Source organism: Bubalus bubalis, chromosome 4 (genome assembly GCF_019923935.1).
Source record: "Bubalus bubalis isolate 160015118507 breed Murrah chromosome 4, NDDB_SH_1, whole genome shotgun sequence".
Lineage (NCBI taxonomy): Eukaryota > Metazoa > Chordata > Mammalia > Artiodactyla > Bovidae > Bubalus > Bubalus bubalis.
Window position 1 is genome coordinate 155,953,691 of NC_059160.1, and position 14,168 is coordinate 155,967,858.

A 14,168-nucleotide genomic window follows, 5' to 3' on the forward strand; every position below is an offset into this window, starting at 1 on the left:
ATTTTATATACTTGCAAGAAAAAACCCATATTAATTCTGGCATTGTGATGCTAGAAACAAAACTATCAGTTAAATGGGTCTTATTCTTCAAACTTCAGCTTTCTCAAGTTCTCCTATCCCAACTTCACAACCTAGCCTGTTTGCCACCTAACAAAAACAATCTTTTCTATTAAAGCTGGAGCACTATCCTAGACTCATCTTTTGCTCTTCAGTATGACATTATTTCAGAATTTTCCTTGGCTTTCTCCACCACTAGAATTTGGTTGGTTAGAACTACTTTTCCATTGCAATCATCTGCCTAACCTTGGATCTTGAACCTCACTACCAGAGGTATTAATTCAGTAAGTTTGCCCAAGTCTTCCACAGTGAAATTTATTGAATAACAAGGACTGAAGTAGTTTTTGCCAGGCTGTTCTAAAGGGAAATAAAATATACTTGCAAAAAATGTTGATACTTTCTTACTCTATACTAAAAACAGATGGGAAAACACATAAATTATTATTTGCCAGAATAAAGATATGGTTTAAAGTGGTTTCTATTTCCATCACTTACTAGAAAAACTAAGCATTAATTTCACATGTTTCTTATACCTCAACAAGTTAGTGTATAAAAAGATATCTTGCTAACTAAATAACAGGAAACAACAGTTTAAAATAAAAATCAATATGGAATAGAAGTTTTATGTGTTATTTTCTCAGTCATATCCAACTCTTTGCCCCAGCCCCCCACCCCCTGCCATGGACTGTAGCCTACCAGGATCCTCTGTTCATGGAATTCTCCAGGTAAGAACACTGGAGTGGGCTGCCATTCTTTTCTCCAGGGGATCTCCTGACCCAGGGATTGAACCCAGGTCTCCTGCATTGCAGGTGGACTTTTTTTTTTTAACCATCTGAGCCACCAGGGAACTCCAGAAGTTTTATAGCACAAGTATAGCATGAAATTTTTAATAGAGTTACTCAGTAAGTGATATATGAAGTGGATATAAGAAATACAGAAACAAGTTGAATAACAGGTTTATAAGATACATATTTTCTATTTGTCGGCTTTTTATCCAATAAAAAGATGTCTAGATTCTCAAGAAAAATTTAAATACAAATATATATTATACTGTTACTGATACACAAGGTTCATTAAATTGCACAAAGAATCAAACAAGTAGTGAATTCCTTAGCAGTCCATTGGTAAGGATTTGTTGCTTTCACTGCTGGGTCTCAGGTCTGATCTCTATTCAGGGAACTAAGATTCCACAAGCCAAAAAAAAAAAAAAAAGAAAGAATAAAAACTATGTCAATGTAATATAAAATAACACGAATTAACTGTAGAAGAATAGCCAATAATAACTTGGAAATTAAATATATATAGTATATGTGCTAAATAACTTGGGTTCTAGAGGAATTAACGCCAAAGTAAGGGATTTTTTAATGATTAGAACTGAGAGCATTATGTACATGTGATCTATAGCATTCAGAGAAAAAACTAGTCTTCATTTCATTTACTAGAACATATCAGTATTTTTAGTACAGAGCAATACTACTACTTTATACTGAGTGGTAGTATTCAGAGTTAGTGCAGAGTACTAAAACATAAACATTCAAAACAAAATTTAAAAAAAAGAAAATACTAAATAATGATAAAACTAAACCAAAAGCTAGTTCTTAGAAAAAAGCAGTTTAAAGATAAAATCTGAACTGCATGACCAAAAGCAATACACAGCGATAGAAACATGAAAGCTAATATAACTATACACAAGTTCAGTTCAGTCGCTCAGTCAAGTCCGAATCCTTGCAACCACATGGACTGAAGCACATCAGGCTTCCTGATCTGTCACCAACTCCTGGAGCTTGCTCGAACTCACATCCATTGAGTCGGTGATGCCATCCAACCATCTCATCCTCTGTTGTCCCTGTCTCCTCCTGTCTTACCTTTCCCAGCATCAGGGTCTTTTCCAATGAGTCAGTTCTTCCATCAGGTGGCCAAAGTATTGGAGCTTCAGCTTCAGCATCAGTCCTTCCAATGAATATTCAGGACTGCTTTCCTTTAGGATTAACTGGCTTGATCCCCTTTGCAGTCCAAGGAACTCTCAAGAGTCTTCTCCAACACCACAGTTCAAAAACATCAATTCCTTGGTGTTCAGCTTTCTTTATAGTCCAACTCTCACATTCATTCATGACTACTGGAAAAACCATAGCTTTGACTAGATGGATCTTTGTTGGCAAAGTAATGTCTTTGCTTTACTTTCTTTATATGCTGTCTATGTTGGTCATAGCTTTTCTTCCAAGGAGCAAACATCTTTTAATTTCATGGCTGCAGTCACCATCTGCAGTGATTTTGGAGCCCCCAAAAATAAAGTCTCTTACTGTTTCCTTTGTGCTTCCAACTATACACAGAAGTCTTTAAAAGGTAAATACTCTAGCCAAAGAGTTTGAAAATCAATTGATATATACATGCATAAAATATGTAATATGTATGTATGTGTTTATGTATATAATAGGTTGATATATAAAATACATATATGCATGCATATGTAAATCAACTGGTATATCAATATGATATAATAAATACATACATTCAAGATAATCAAACAAAAATGTCAATCTGAGCCCCCAGGGATGCCCCAAACAATAGCTAGTGGCTAGCTAACCTTACTCTGAGAAGCATCTGGTAAGGAGTTTGAGACTGAGTTATGCTACACAGGCTGAGATACAGCAGAAAGAATTTCCTTTACAAATATAACAGATATCTTGAGCCTGTATGCCTAAAATAATTCTAGATGAGGTGAAAACCTTTCCACCTAATTTTGACTAGCAATATTGCATGAGTTGGTAATCTTACTATTTACCATTGTGTTAGAGAGTAACTGTTACCTCGGAAGAACAAAGACTTGAAAAGTGTAAAAACACACTGTCTTTCTGCCTTGGGATCTGAGCACTAATAGCCACCTATTGGTTAATAACTTATTATTGTCCCTCATTCTAATCAGAAATGTTGGATCCTTCTAGCAGGGCTAAGAGGGGATTAATAACCAAAAGGTAGAACACAATAAAAATGTGCTAAAAAGACATGATAAAAACCTGAGCAACAGATAAAACTGTTCTATGGTGGATGGAGGAGGTATGCTTGGGAAGATTTATGAAAATATTCCAAGATTACAATGTTGACAATTGCCAAGTACATGTACCTGCCCCCCACAAACTTAAAACAATCTAAATACAAATCCTTTTTTTTTTTTTTTCCTTTTTAAGGAAAATGACAACTTGACTCTAAAACTGCCTAGGGAACTAGATGTTAAAGAATTTAAAAATACATATTTTTTAATTTAGATGGACATTTTAGGTGTGAAATGGGAAGGCTCAAGGCAATAACCATAATGGCAAATAGAAGAAAACTACTTTATTCTGCAAAACAGATGGCAATAACTGGATTTCCAAAGTCATCTTAAGAAGGAAAGTACTAGACAAAAGAGGAGCATATTAAAATTATGTGATGATGTTATTAAAAGAGGGTGTGAATAATACAAAAGTCTTGGGGCCTGGAAGAAAGCAGCAGAACATGAGCAATTTTTATTGACTGAAATGACTGAGACATTTCTAAAGGCATGAATTTCAGTCTGTGATGAAACTGTGATGACTTAAAAACATTTTAAAAAATTCTTTGACACTTTCCAACCAAAGATGTAGTCAACAAAAGGTATAGTCTAATGTCTAATTATCCTCCTGTTGAATATGGGTTACTCTAAAATACTTGTTTCTAATGACAGAAATGACTGGGTAACATAAAGGGAGTGACAGGCTGGGTGACAGAAAAGGGAGTACTATTCTTGCCCAAAACTCTCTTGAGGTACTTGCTTTTCAAACTCATCTACCATGTTCTAAAGAAGCCCAAAGCACAAAAAGAGGCTGTAGGTAGGTTTCTGGTCAATAGTTCCAGCTAATTTCTAAGATGAAAGTCAGCATCACCCAAAAGATATGTAAGTGAATGTCTTCAGCAGATTCTAGTCCCTAACCTCTGATGTGGACCAAATTACGGAGGGTGAAGCAGAATTAAGATGTCTCTACTAAATCCTACCCAAGTTGCAACTTAGTAACTAAAATAAATGTTATTCTTTTAAGCAACTACTTTTATGGGTGGCTTGTTATATAACAAGATGATTATAGTAATATCCTTTGTATATTAAGAGTTCATACAAATCAAAATTTCAATGACAAACTGGAAAAAAAAATCCCAAAAGTTAAAAAGTAATTCATAGACACATATGAACAACACATGTACTAAAAATACCCCATAATGCTAGTTACTGGGTGAATTAAAATGATACAATAAAAACATTTATCCCTTATAAATATGACAACTTCTTACAACAAAAAGGATCTTAAATACATTAATCAAAAATGATGGCAAAATAAATTATTAAACATCGGATGTGCCTATTATATGAAATATGCATGAAAAATTGTTAAATTTAAGATCACAATGCTAAATAGAAGAAGTCTCATTCTTTGGTTAATAAACCATATCTCTGTAAGCACTTAGGGAGTTGGTTGAAAATGCAGGATTATGATATGAAATTCAATTTTTATTCTATATACTTTATAATTTTCACAGAACTCATATATTGCTTTAATAAATCATAAAGAAACCAATTATTCATTAAAGTCCCTGTCTGTGAAGGAATGTGGATGCTTTGGAATTGCTGCAAAGAGTTGAGTTTTCAGAAGTAGATGTATGCTTCTGTTGTGCTGTTACAAATAGAATGATTTCCCCAACCAGGTGAGATTGCTTTTACAAATTATACAATCAATAAAGTAAAAAGACAACTCACAGAATGGAAAAAATATTTTCAAATTTTATATCTGATGAGGAACTTGAATGTATCCAAAATGTATAAAGAATTCCTACAACTCAATAATAAATAAAAAGGCAACTCAAGTATTTACAAAAGATTTCTGTAGCCATTTCTCTAAAGAAAATGCACAAACAACCATGCACATGAAATAACCCTGGATGCTGTTATTCATTCACTTCAGTTCAGTTGCTCAGTCGTGTCCGACTCTTTGCAACCCCATGAACCACAGCACGCCAGGCCTCCCTGTCCATCACCAACTCCCAGAGTCCACCCAAACCCATGTCCCTTGTGTTGGTGATGCCATCCACCCATCTCATCCTCTGTCATCCCCTTCTCCTCCTGCCCTCAATCTTTCCCAGCATCAGGGTCTTTTCCAATGAGTCAGTTCTTCCCATCAGGTGGCCAAAGTATTGGAGTTTCAGCTTCAGCATCAGTCCTTCCAATGAACACCTAGGACTGATCTCCTTTAGGATGGATTGGTTGGATCTCCTTACAGTCCAAGGCACTCTCAAGAGTCTTCTCCAGCACCACAGTTCAAAAGCATCAATTCTTCGGCGCTCAGCTTTCTTTATAGTCCAACTCTCACATCCATACATGACCACTGGAAAAACCATAGCCTTGACGAGGTGGACCTTTGTTGTCAAAGTAATGTCTCTTTTTTTTCCTGTTTATTTATTTTACTTTACAATATTGTATTGGTTTTGCCATATATTGACTTGAATCTGCCATGGGTGTACATGTGTTTCCCATCCTGAACCCCTCCCCACCTCCTTCCCCATCCCATCTCTCTGGGTCATCCCAGTGCACCAGTCCCAAGCACCCTGCATCATGCATCAAACAAGACTGGTGATTCATTTCACATATGATAATTTACATGTTTCAATGCCATTCTCCCATATCATCCCACCCTCACCCTCTCCCTCAGAGTCCAAAAGACTGTTCTATATATCTGTGTCTCTTTTGCTGTCTCACATACAGGGTTATCATTACCATCTTTCTAAATTCCATATACATGCATTAGTATACAGTATTGGTGTTTTTCTTTCTGGCTTACTTCACTCTGTATAATAGGCTCCAGTTTCATCCACCTCATTAGAACTGATTCAAATGTATTCTTTTTAATGGCTGACTAATATGCTGTCTAGGTTGGTCATAACTTTCCTTCCAAGGAGTAAGAGTCTTTTAATTTCATGGTGTAATCATCATCGGCAGTGATTTTGGAGCCCAGAAAAATAAAGTCAGCCACTGTTTCCACTGTTTCCCATCTATTTGCCATGAAGTGATGGGACTAGATTCCATGATCTTCATTTTCTGAATGTTGAGCTTTAAGCCAACTTTTTCACTCTCCTCTTTCACTTTCATCAAGAGACTCTTTAGTTCTCGGCTCTCTGCCATAAGGGTGGTGTCATCTGCATATCTGAGGGTATTGATATTTCTCCCGGCAATCTTGAATCCAGCTTGTGCTTCCTCCAGCCCAGCATTTCTCATTATGTACTCTGCATATAAGTTAAATAAACAGGGTGACAATATTCAGCCTTGACATACTCTTTTTCCTATTTGGAACCAGTCTGTTGTTCCATGTCCAGTTCTAACTGTTGCTTCCTGACCTGCATATAGGTTTCTCAAGAGGCAGGTCAGGTAGTCTGATATTCCCATCTCTTTCAGAATTTTCCACAGTTTATTGTGATCCACACAGTCCAAAGCTTTGGCATAGTCAATAAAGCAGAAATAGATGTTTTTCTGGAACTCTCTTGCTTTTTTGGTGATCCAGCAGATGTTGGCAATTTGATCTCTGGTTCCTCTGCCTTTTCTAAAACCAGCTTGAACATCTGGAAGTTCACGGTTCACATATTGCTGAAGCCTTGCTTGGAGAATTTTGAGCATTACTTTACTAGCGTGTGAGATGAGTGCAATTGTGCGGTAGTTTGAGCACTCTTTGGCATTCCTTTCTTTGGGATTGGAATGAAAACTGACTGGGAAATACAAAACAGAACCACAATGAGATACCACTTCACACCCATTAAGATAACTATAGTCAACAGGATAGACAATTACTGGAATCCTCACTCATTGTTGTGGGAATTTAAAATGGAGCAGTCACTTTGGAAAATAGTTTGGTAGTTCCACAGTTGTTAACTATAGAGTTACCATATCAACAGCAATTCCCCTTCTAGGTAAAAAATGAAAACACAAAACCTCATTTGCATATGTTTGTAGTATTAGTCATAATAGTTAAAATTTTGAAACAGCTCAAACATCTGTTAACTGATAAACAGAGGAACAAAATGTGATCTATCCATACAATGGAATATTAATCAATCATTAAGAAGGAACAAAGTATTAGTATACACACACACACATATATATATATGTTACAACATGAGCAAAACATCATACAAGTGAAGTAAGTCAGAGAACAACAAATATCATGATATAACTATTATGCACAATCTTTAAAAAATGATGCAAATGAACTTATTTATAAAACAGAAACAGGCTTACAGACTTAGAAAACAAACTTACGGTTACCAAAGGGGAAAGGTAAAGGTGGGAACAATAAATTGGGAGTTTGGGATTGACATATACACACTACTATATTTAAAATAGATGGAATAAAAAAAAACACACACACAGATCATTTCAATATTCTTAAACTGGGCATTGGTTTATGAGCATTTTATAAATAAACTATTACTAACTTTATAAAAAAATAATCAACAAGAACTTATTGTATAGCACAGGGAACACTGCTCAGTATTCTGTAACAACCTAAATGGGAAAAGAATTTGTAAGAGTAGAAACATGTCTTTGTATAACTGAATCAATTTACTCTACCCCTGAAACTAACACAACATTGTTAATGAACTGTACTTCAAGGTAAAATAAAAATTTTTTTTTAATGAACTTGAAAATTTTATGCTAAGTGAAGGAAGCTCATTGCAAAAGACCAATATATTATATGAATCTATTTTTATATCATATCCACAACTAGTACATCTTTAGAGCAGAAAATGGATTAGTGGTTGCCTGGAACTGGGCGTATGGTAAATGATGAATGACTGCTAATGGGGACGGAGTTTCTTTTTGGCACAATGAAAATGTTCTAAACTTACATGTGGTAACAGATCCTCAAGTCTGCAAGTATACTAAAAAAAGAAAGAAAACACTGAATTGTATAACTTAAATGGGTGAATTACAGGGTATGTGAATTATATCTCAATAATATCTCAAAAATATCCTATTTTTTTCCCCTACAAAAAGAACTGTAAGCCATGTTCTAGTCAAGGTATTTAGTGCTTTATGAATTCAAGACAGGTGGGCTCCAAGTTGCTGATTTGTCCCTGGGAAGAAAAGATTCAGTTCTTTCCATCTATACATGAATTCTTAAAGGCAGTATTCTTTACTGGGAAATCCCATGGACAGAGGAGCCTCGTAGGCTACAGTCCATGGGGTCACAAGAATCAGACGTGACTTAACAACTAACCCACCACCACCAAAACGGCCTCTACTAGCACACACACACACACACACACACACACACACACAAGGCCTCTACTATAGGAAGAAGCAAGGAAGGAGGGAAGATGCCAATTCACAGTTGCAGAAGCTACTTGATTTAATCCCAGCAAACTGTCCCTGTCTTCTGCATTAGACAACCATTTAACACAATCCAGCAGCATTGAGTGTGTAAATAAAACACTACACTGCAATTATTTGTCAATTCTGGAAGGCTAGGAATTTCTACAAGTAGAAGATTGTATCCATCATTTAATTGCTTAGGATTACAATTATGGAATGCCACATATGTTCAACTACTGCTGGCAGAAAATAAGCTTATCCAGAAATTCAAGAAGCTCCAAGTCATACCTGGGAACTTATCAGAAATGTACATTTTCAGATTTCACCCAGACATACTGAATTGGACACTTCTAGCTTAGGGACCAGCAATCTGTGCTTCAATAAACCTTCCAGGTGATTCTGGAAGACCCTAAAGTTATAGAACACTCAGGTAAACACAGTCAGTACGTAGAACACTTCTTTACAAAAATAAGATATTCAGAATATCCTACTGTCTTACTTTTTAAGGCCCTTATGCTAGCCTTCCAAGGAATACCACCTTTTTCTAATGAAACAAATGACATACAATTTCCCATCAATGTTTGTGAATACTTTTAATCAATGAAGCTATAAAATATAAAGAGAATGCAGTGAGTCTCCTAGTTTATATCAACAACTGAGACAGTTTTAGGTAGTTGAGATTTATCAGGTTAAAAGACTGCCTCCCACCACTTGCAAAAGTGAGAGACTTATCCAAATATTTAAAGCCTAGGCCTGATAATTAGGCATGACACACTGATGCCAAAAGCTGCAAGCCTCCATGTTAGAAAGAAGTGTCTTTTAGGTTTCCAAGGAAACAGAAATCTCATGTTTGAATTCTCACTTGGCTGAATTGAATTCTAAAAATCATCAGGATCGCTATACCTGGAGGCAAGAACAGAAATGGCCCAGGTTTAGAAATAGTTTATCTGACTTGGCCACCATCAGAGAAGACGCAACAATAGGTATGAGCAACAACTTTCCAACTGCACAAATGCTATCAATTATACTGTATAGTTTCAAAGAATGAATTCTTTCCAATCACTGCTGCCACACAGGAGTTTACTGGAGGCGAGAAGCAGATTTCCAGCCTCCAGTTAGAAGATGTGCCTGAGGCAGATTCAAATGCACGCTCGAAAACATCTTTGAAAGAAGCCCACACAGCATCTATTAGGAAGTAATGAAGTTTCTAAGTAATTTGTGGCTGAACTCAGAGGAGCATAAGCATACAATCATGAGCAGTGTATTGTGTGTGTGTGTGATACTGATATAAATCACATCAATTAAGAGCTTCCCACATAAAAACAAAATCTAAATTGAAGAGAAAACAAGAAATGCCCTGGAGCCTTGTATTTGAAAAAAAAGTGATAAAGTCAGCCAAATAACACCTCTCAATAAAAAAGTAAATAATCCTAACTAGCTGTGCCAGGTATGGTGGACCATAAAACAAACTTGTGGGAAGACTAAGTTATCAGTACTAATCATCAGCAAAATTTCCCTATGACTTTTAATGCGGGAGACCCAGATTCGATCCCTGGGTCAGGAAGATCCCCTGGAGGAGGAAATGGCAACCCACTCCAGTACTCTTGCCTGGAGAATCCCATGGAGGGAGGAGCCTGGTAGGCTACAGTCCATGGGGTCTCAAAGAGTCAGACACGACTGAGCGACTTCACTTTCTTTTTCTTTCTTTTTCAGTTAAGAAAGAAGAATGAAAAGCACTCAGGGTAGTGGAGTATTTTATCTTTTCAACTTTTAAAGCAAAGTCTCCATTTAATATTGCATTCATCACCTTTATTGTGTCATTTTTAAAGGTTCTTCCATCAGTTATGAAAGTACGTAAGTAGTTATACATATTTTTTAATTCATAAACTATGTTTTTAGAGCCTTTTTAGGCTTGCAAAAAAAAAAAAAAGAACAGAAAGTACAGAAAGTAGTTCCCATGTACTCTTTCTCATCCCTCCACTCAATTTCCCTTATTATTAACATCTTGCACTGATGTAGTACATTTTGTACAATTGATGAATCAATATTGATACATTGTTAACTAAAGTCCATAGAATACATATGGTTCACTCTGTTTTATACTGAGTTTTGATATATGTATAATGACATGTGTCCATCATTATCATACGGAGTAACTTCACTGCCCTAAAAATCCCCTGGGCACTACCTATTCATCCTCCACGCCCCCTTACTCTCAACCCTGTGGCAATGACTAACCTTTTTCCTGTCTCCAAAGTTTTGTCCTTTCCAGAATGCCATCTAGTTGAAATCATTAACTATGTAGCCTTTTCAGATTGCCTTCTTTCACTTTGCAATATGCTTGTAAGAGTCATCCATGTTCTTTTGTGGCTCAATAGCTCATTTATTTTCATCAATGAGTAATATTCCATTACGTGGAGGTACTATTGTTTGTTTACTCATTTACGCATTGAAACACAGCTTGGCTCCTTTCAATTTTTGTCCGTTATGAACAAAGCTCCTGTAAACATTTGTGTGAAGGTTTTGTATGGGCTCTACATCAGCTATGAAAGTATGCAAATTATATTTTAATCAACACACATTTTTTAAAAATAATCTTTGTATCCTAAAGTATCTCAGTCATTCTTGTCCATATCAGATTCATGAAATTTAGTCCCGCTATAGGAAGAGATGGTGAATCTGCCTGCCAATGCAGGAGACCTGGGTTCAATTCCAGGAGACCCTGGGTCAGGAAGACCCCTGGAGAAAGAAATGGCAACCCGCTCCAGTATTTGTGCCTGGAGAATTACATAGATACAGGATCCTGGCAGGCTGCAGTCCATGGGTCTCTGAGAGTCAGACATGACTGAGTGACTTTCATTTTCAGGAACTGGGATTACAGAAAGGAGGAAAAGAAAAATTGAATCTTAGCAGCTCATAGTTAGAAAGAATACTGACGGTCATTCCTGAGTCTTCTAGCCCATGTCTGGGTTCTCCCACATGTCTCTTATATTCACAGTTTCTGCTGACCAACTATTTATTGTCTGGCATTCTCTGAATTTTAAAAGTGTTACTTCTTATATTGCACCAAGTGAATTTCTATTTCCTAGGGCTCCACAGGAATAGTAGACTTAATCATCTCCTGGAAGCATTGAGATTTTCAAAGACATTTTCACATTTCCTTAGATTCTTCAAACTTTCTTCTTAGAATATATTCTGCATCTTTTCATCAGCATGATCCATTCATGATTCTAGTTTAATTGTATGTCAAATTTCTACACTATTTCTCCTCAAGGAAGCAGATATGTCATCGTACAGATTAATTATACAACATACAATTAGTAAAAATTTCATGTACTTGTCAAAATCAAGCTATAAATGTGGTATAACAAGTCCATTGTTTATAGCTCATGTTTGTTATTTGCATTGACTGGTAGAAAGGTTGACATATACAGAAATGATCTTCTTAAAATCTATGCCAAAATCTTTTAAGTACGCTGTTTAAATTTAAGAATGGGGAAAATGTATTATGATTTATCTCAGATGAATTATTAACAAAATTGAAAAACTACCTTGATGAAAAATAAAACAATCACAAAAAAGAAAAAAAGAAAAATGAAACCCAGGAGGATATGAGATGTATTAAAATCATAACTTTTGTATTAATTACAACAAATTAGTGAACCCCAAATTGAAAACAGCTGGAGTCAATCAGTGAATTAGAATAAAAGTTCTAGAAAATTATTATGTCACTCCTATAGACTGCCTATAAAATTTGTTTTTCAACTGTCAAATCTGGAAAATGCATTTTAGAAGCAGAGAGTCCTAGAAGAGAAACACTTCCACCAAGAAAACAGCAAAATCCCATAAAGGTACAATTGCCACCACTCCAGGCTCCTTTGGCCAAGAGACCAACTGGACAGGAAAGAAGCAACCATCCAGGCCGATGTAATTGTTCTTGATCATCATGAGAAGATAGGTCTTTTAAGACACACTGAGGAAGGGAAGGATATATTTGGTAATCAGGTGGTCCTCTGGTAATCTGGTGGTCTGTTGATACTTCCAAACCTAATTTTGATGGTAAAAAGACAAATACAGTGGTCTGATAAGATTATATAACCCAAGAGATCAGACCTCTCAGGAATGAAAGTCTGGGTTACTGGATCAGGAAGACCTTCTAGGGATTTATTGGAAGGATAAGAGAAATCTAGCTCTCAAGGCCAGAATACTGGAGTGGGTAGCCGTTCCCTTCTCCAGGGAATCTTACCAACCCAGGGATCAAATCCAGGTCTCCTGCATTGCAGACAGATTCTTTACCATCTAAGCCACCGGGGAAGCTCAGATGAGCAGCAGAGGAAATAAAAATGAATACCGGTTGTGTTCTCAAGGTCAACTATGGTGATGGGTACTGTAGTCATTCCACTAAACTTCTTTCAACTTTCCCCGGAGGACCTGTTCCCAAATACAGAAGACATTATATAAAAGTGGAACCAAGAGGCACAAAGAATGGACTGTTATGGATGTGCCCTGCAGGACCATTCCTCCAGCTTGCCAGTAGTGTTAGCTGCTGATGGCTCACAGTTCAATCTTTCCAGAAATTACCCATAGCCGAAAATAGCCACCTTAATCAAGGTCAATCCCTCCCCACAGGCATCCCGTATCTATTGCCTTAATTTAGGACAAATAGCAAGCTTGGATGAACTCCAAAACTCTCCATGGAATAAACTAAAGATTTTTTTCACACTGCATCATACCCTAACTTCTGTCCATTCTTCCTTCCTTCAGCCCCTCACAAATATGATTCTTAGTAGCACTACTCAATAAATATAGTGCATGCAACCTCCATCGCAAAACTTCTTTAGGGAAGCTAACCTAAGAAACAGCAGACGCTTAGTCCTTGGAAGGAAAGTTATGCCCAACCTAGATAGCATATTCAAAAGCAGAGACATTACTTTGCCAACAAAGGTTCGTTTATTCAAGGCTATGGTTTTTCCAGTGGTCATGTATGGATGTGAGAGTTGGACTGTGAAGAAAGCTGAGCGCCGAAGAATTGATGCTTTTGAACTGTGGTGTTAGAGAAGACTCTTGAGAGTCCCTTGGGTTGCAAGGAGATCCAACCAGTCCATCCTAAAGGAGATCAGTCCTGGGCATTCATTGGAAGGACTGATGTTGAAGCTGAAACTCCAATACTTTGGCCACCTATGCGAAGAGTTGACTCATTGGAAAAGACCCTGATGCTGGGAGGGATTGGGGGCAGGAGGAGAAGGGGACAACAGAGGATAAGATAGCTGGATGGCATCACCAACTCAATGAATATGAGTTTGGGTGAACTCCGGGTATTGGTGATGGACAGGGAGGCCTGGCGTGCTGCTATTCATGGGGTGGCACACAACTGAGTGACTGAACTGAACTGACTGAACCTAAGAAACATATGTTACCAGAATCCACTGAGAAATTCTGTAACACTGGTGTCTGGATTCAAACATCTATAAATCTTTTCATAAGTTATTATTATGCTGATATTCAGAATACCATCAGTCAATTACACGTGCTAAACGCTTAATAATATATCATTAAAAGAAAGTGAAATATATATATATATATCATTAAAAGGGCAAATTCATACATCATGAATATAATATTTTGAGTTCTTATTTGTATATAAAAGCTAATAAATGCCAAAGTTAAACTTCTACAAAAAAACTTATCTGTTCATGTCAACCACAAAATATGTGTTAAAAACTATAATTATCTCAGGTACCAATCA

At 36.6% G+C, this 14,168-nt stretch overlaps 1 long non-coding RNA gene across 1 annotated transcript in view; it reads right to left on the bottom strand.

Moving 5' to 3' along the window:
* Nucleotides 1-1,001: 1,001 nt before the first annotated feature.
* LOC123333459 overlaps nt 1,002-14,168 on the bottom strand; it is a 35,075-nt gene continuing 21,908 nt past the window's right edge. Inside the window, exon 3 of the long non-coding RNA XR_006550876.1 lies at nt 1,002-1,236. This is a non-coding gene — a long non-coding RNA (uncharacterized LOC123333459). The remainder of the gene's footprint in view (nt 1,237-14,168) is intronic.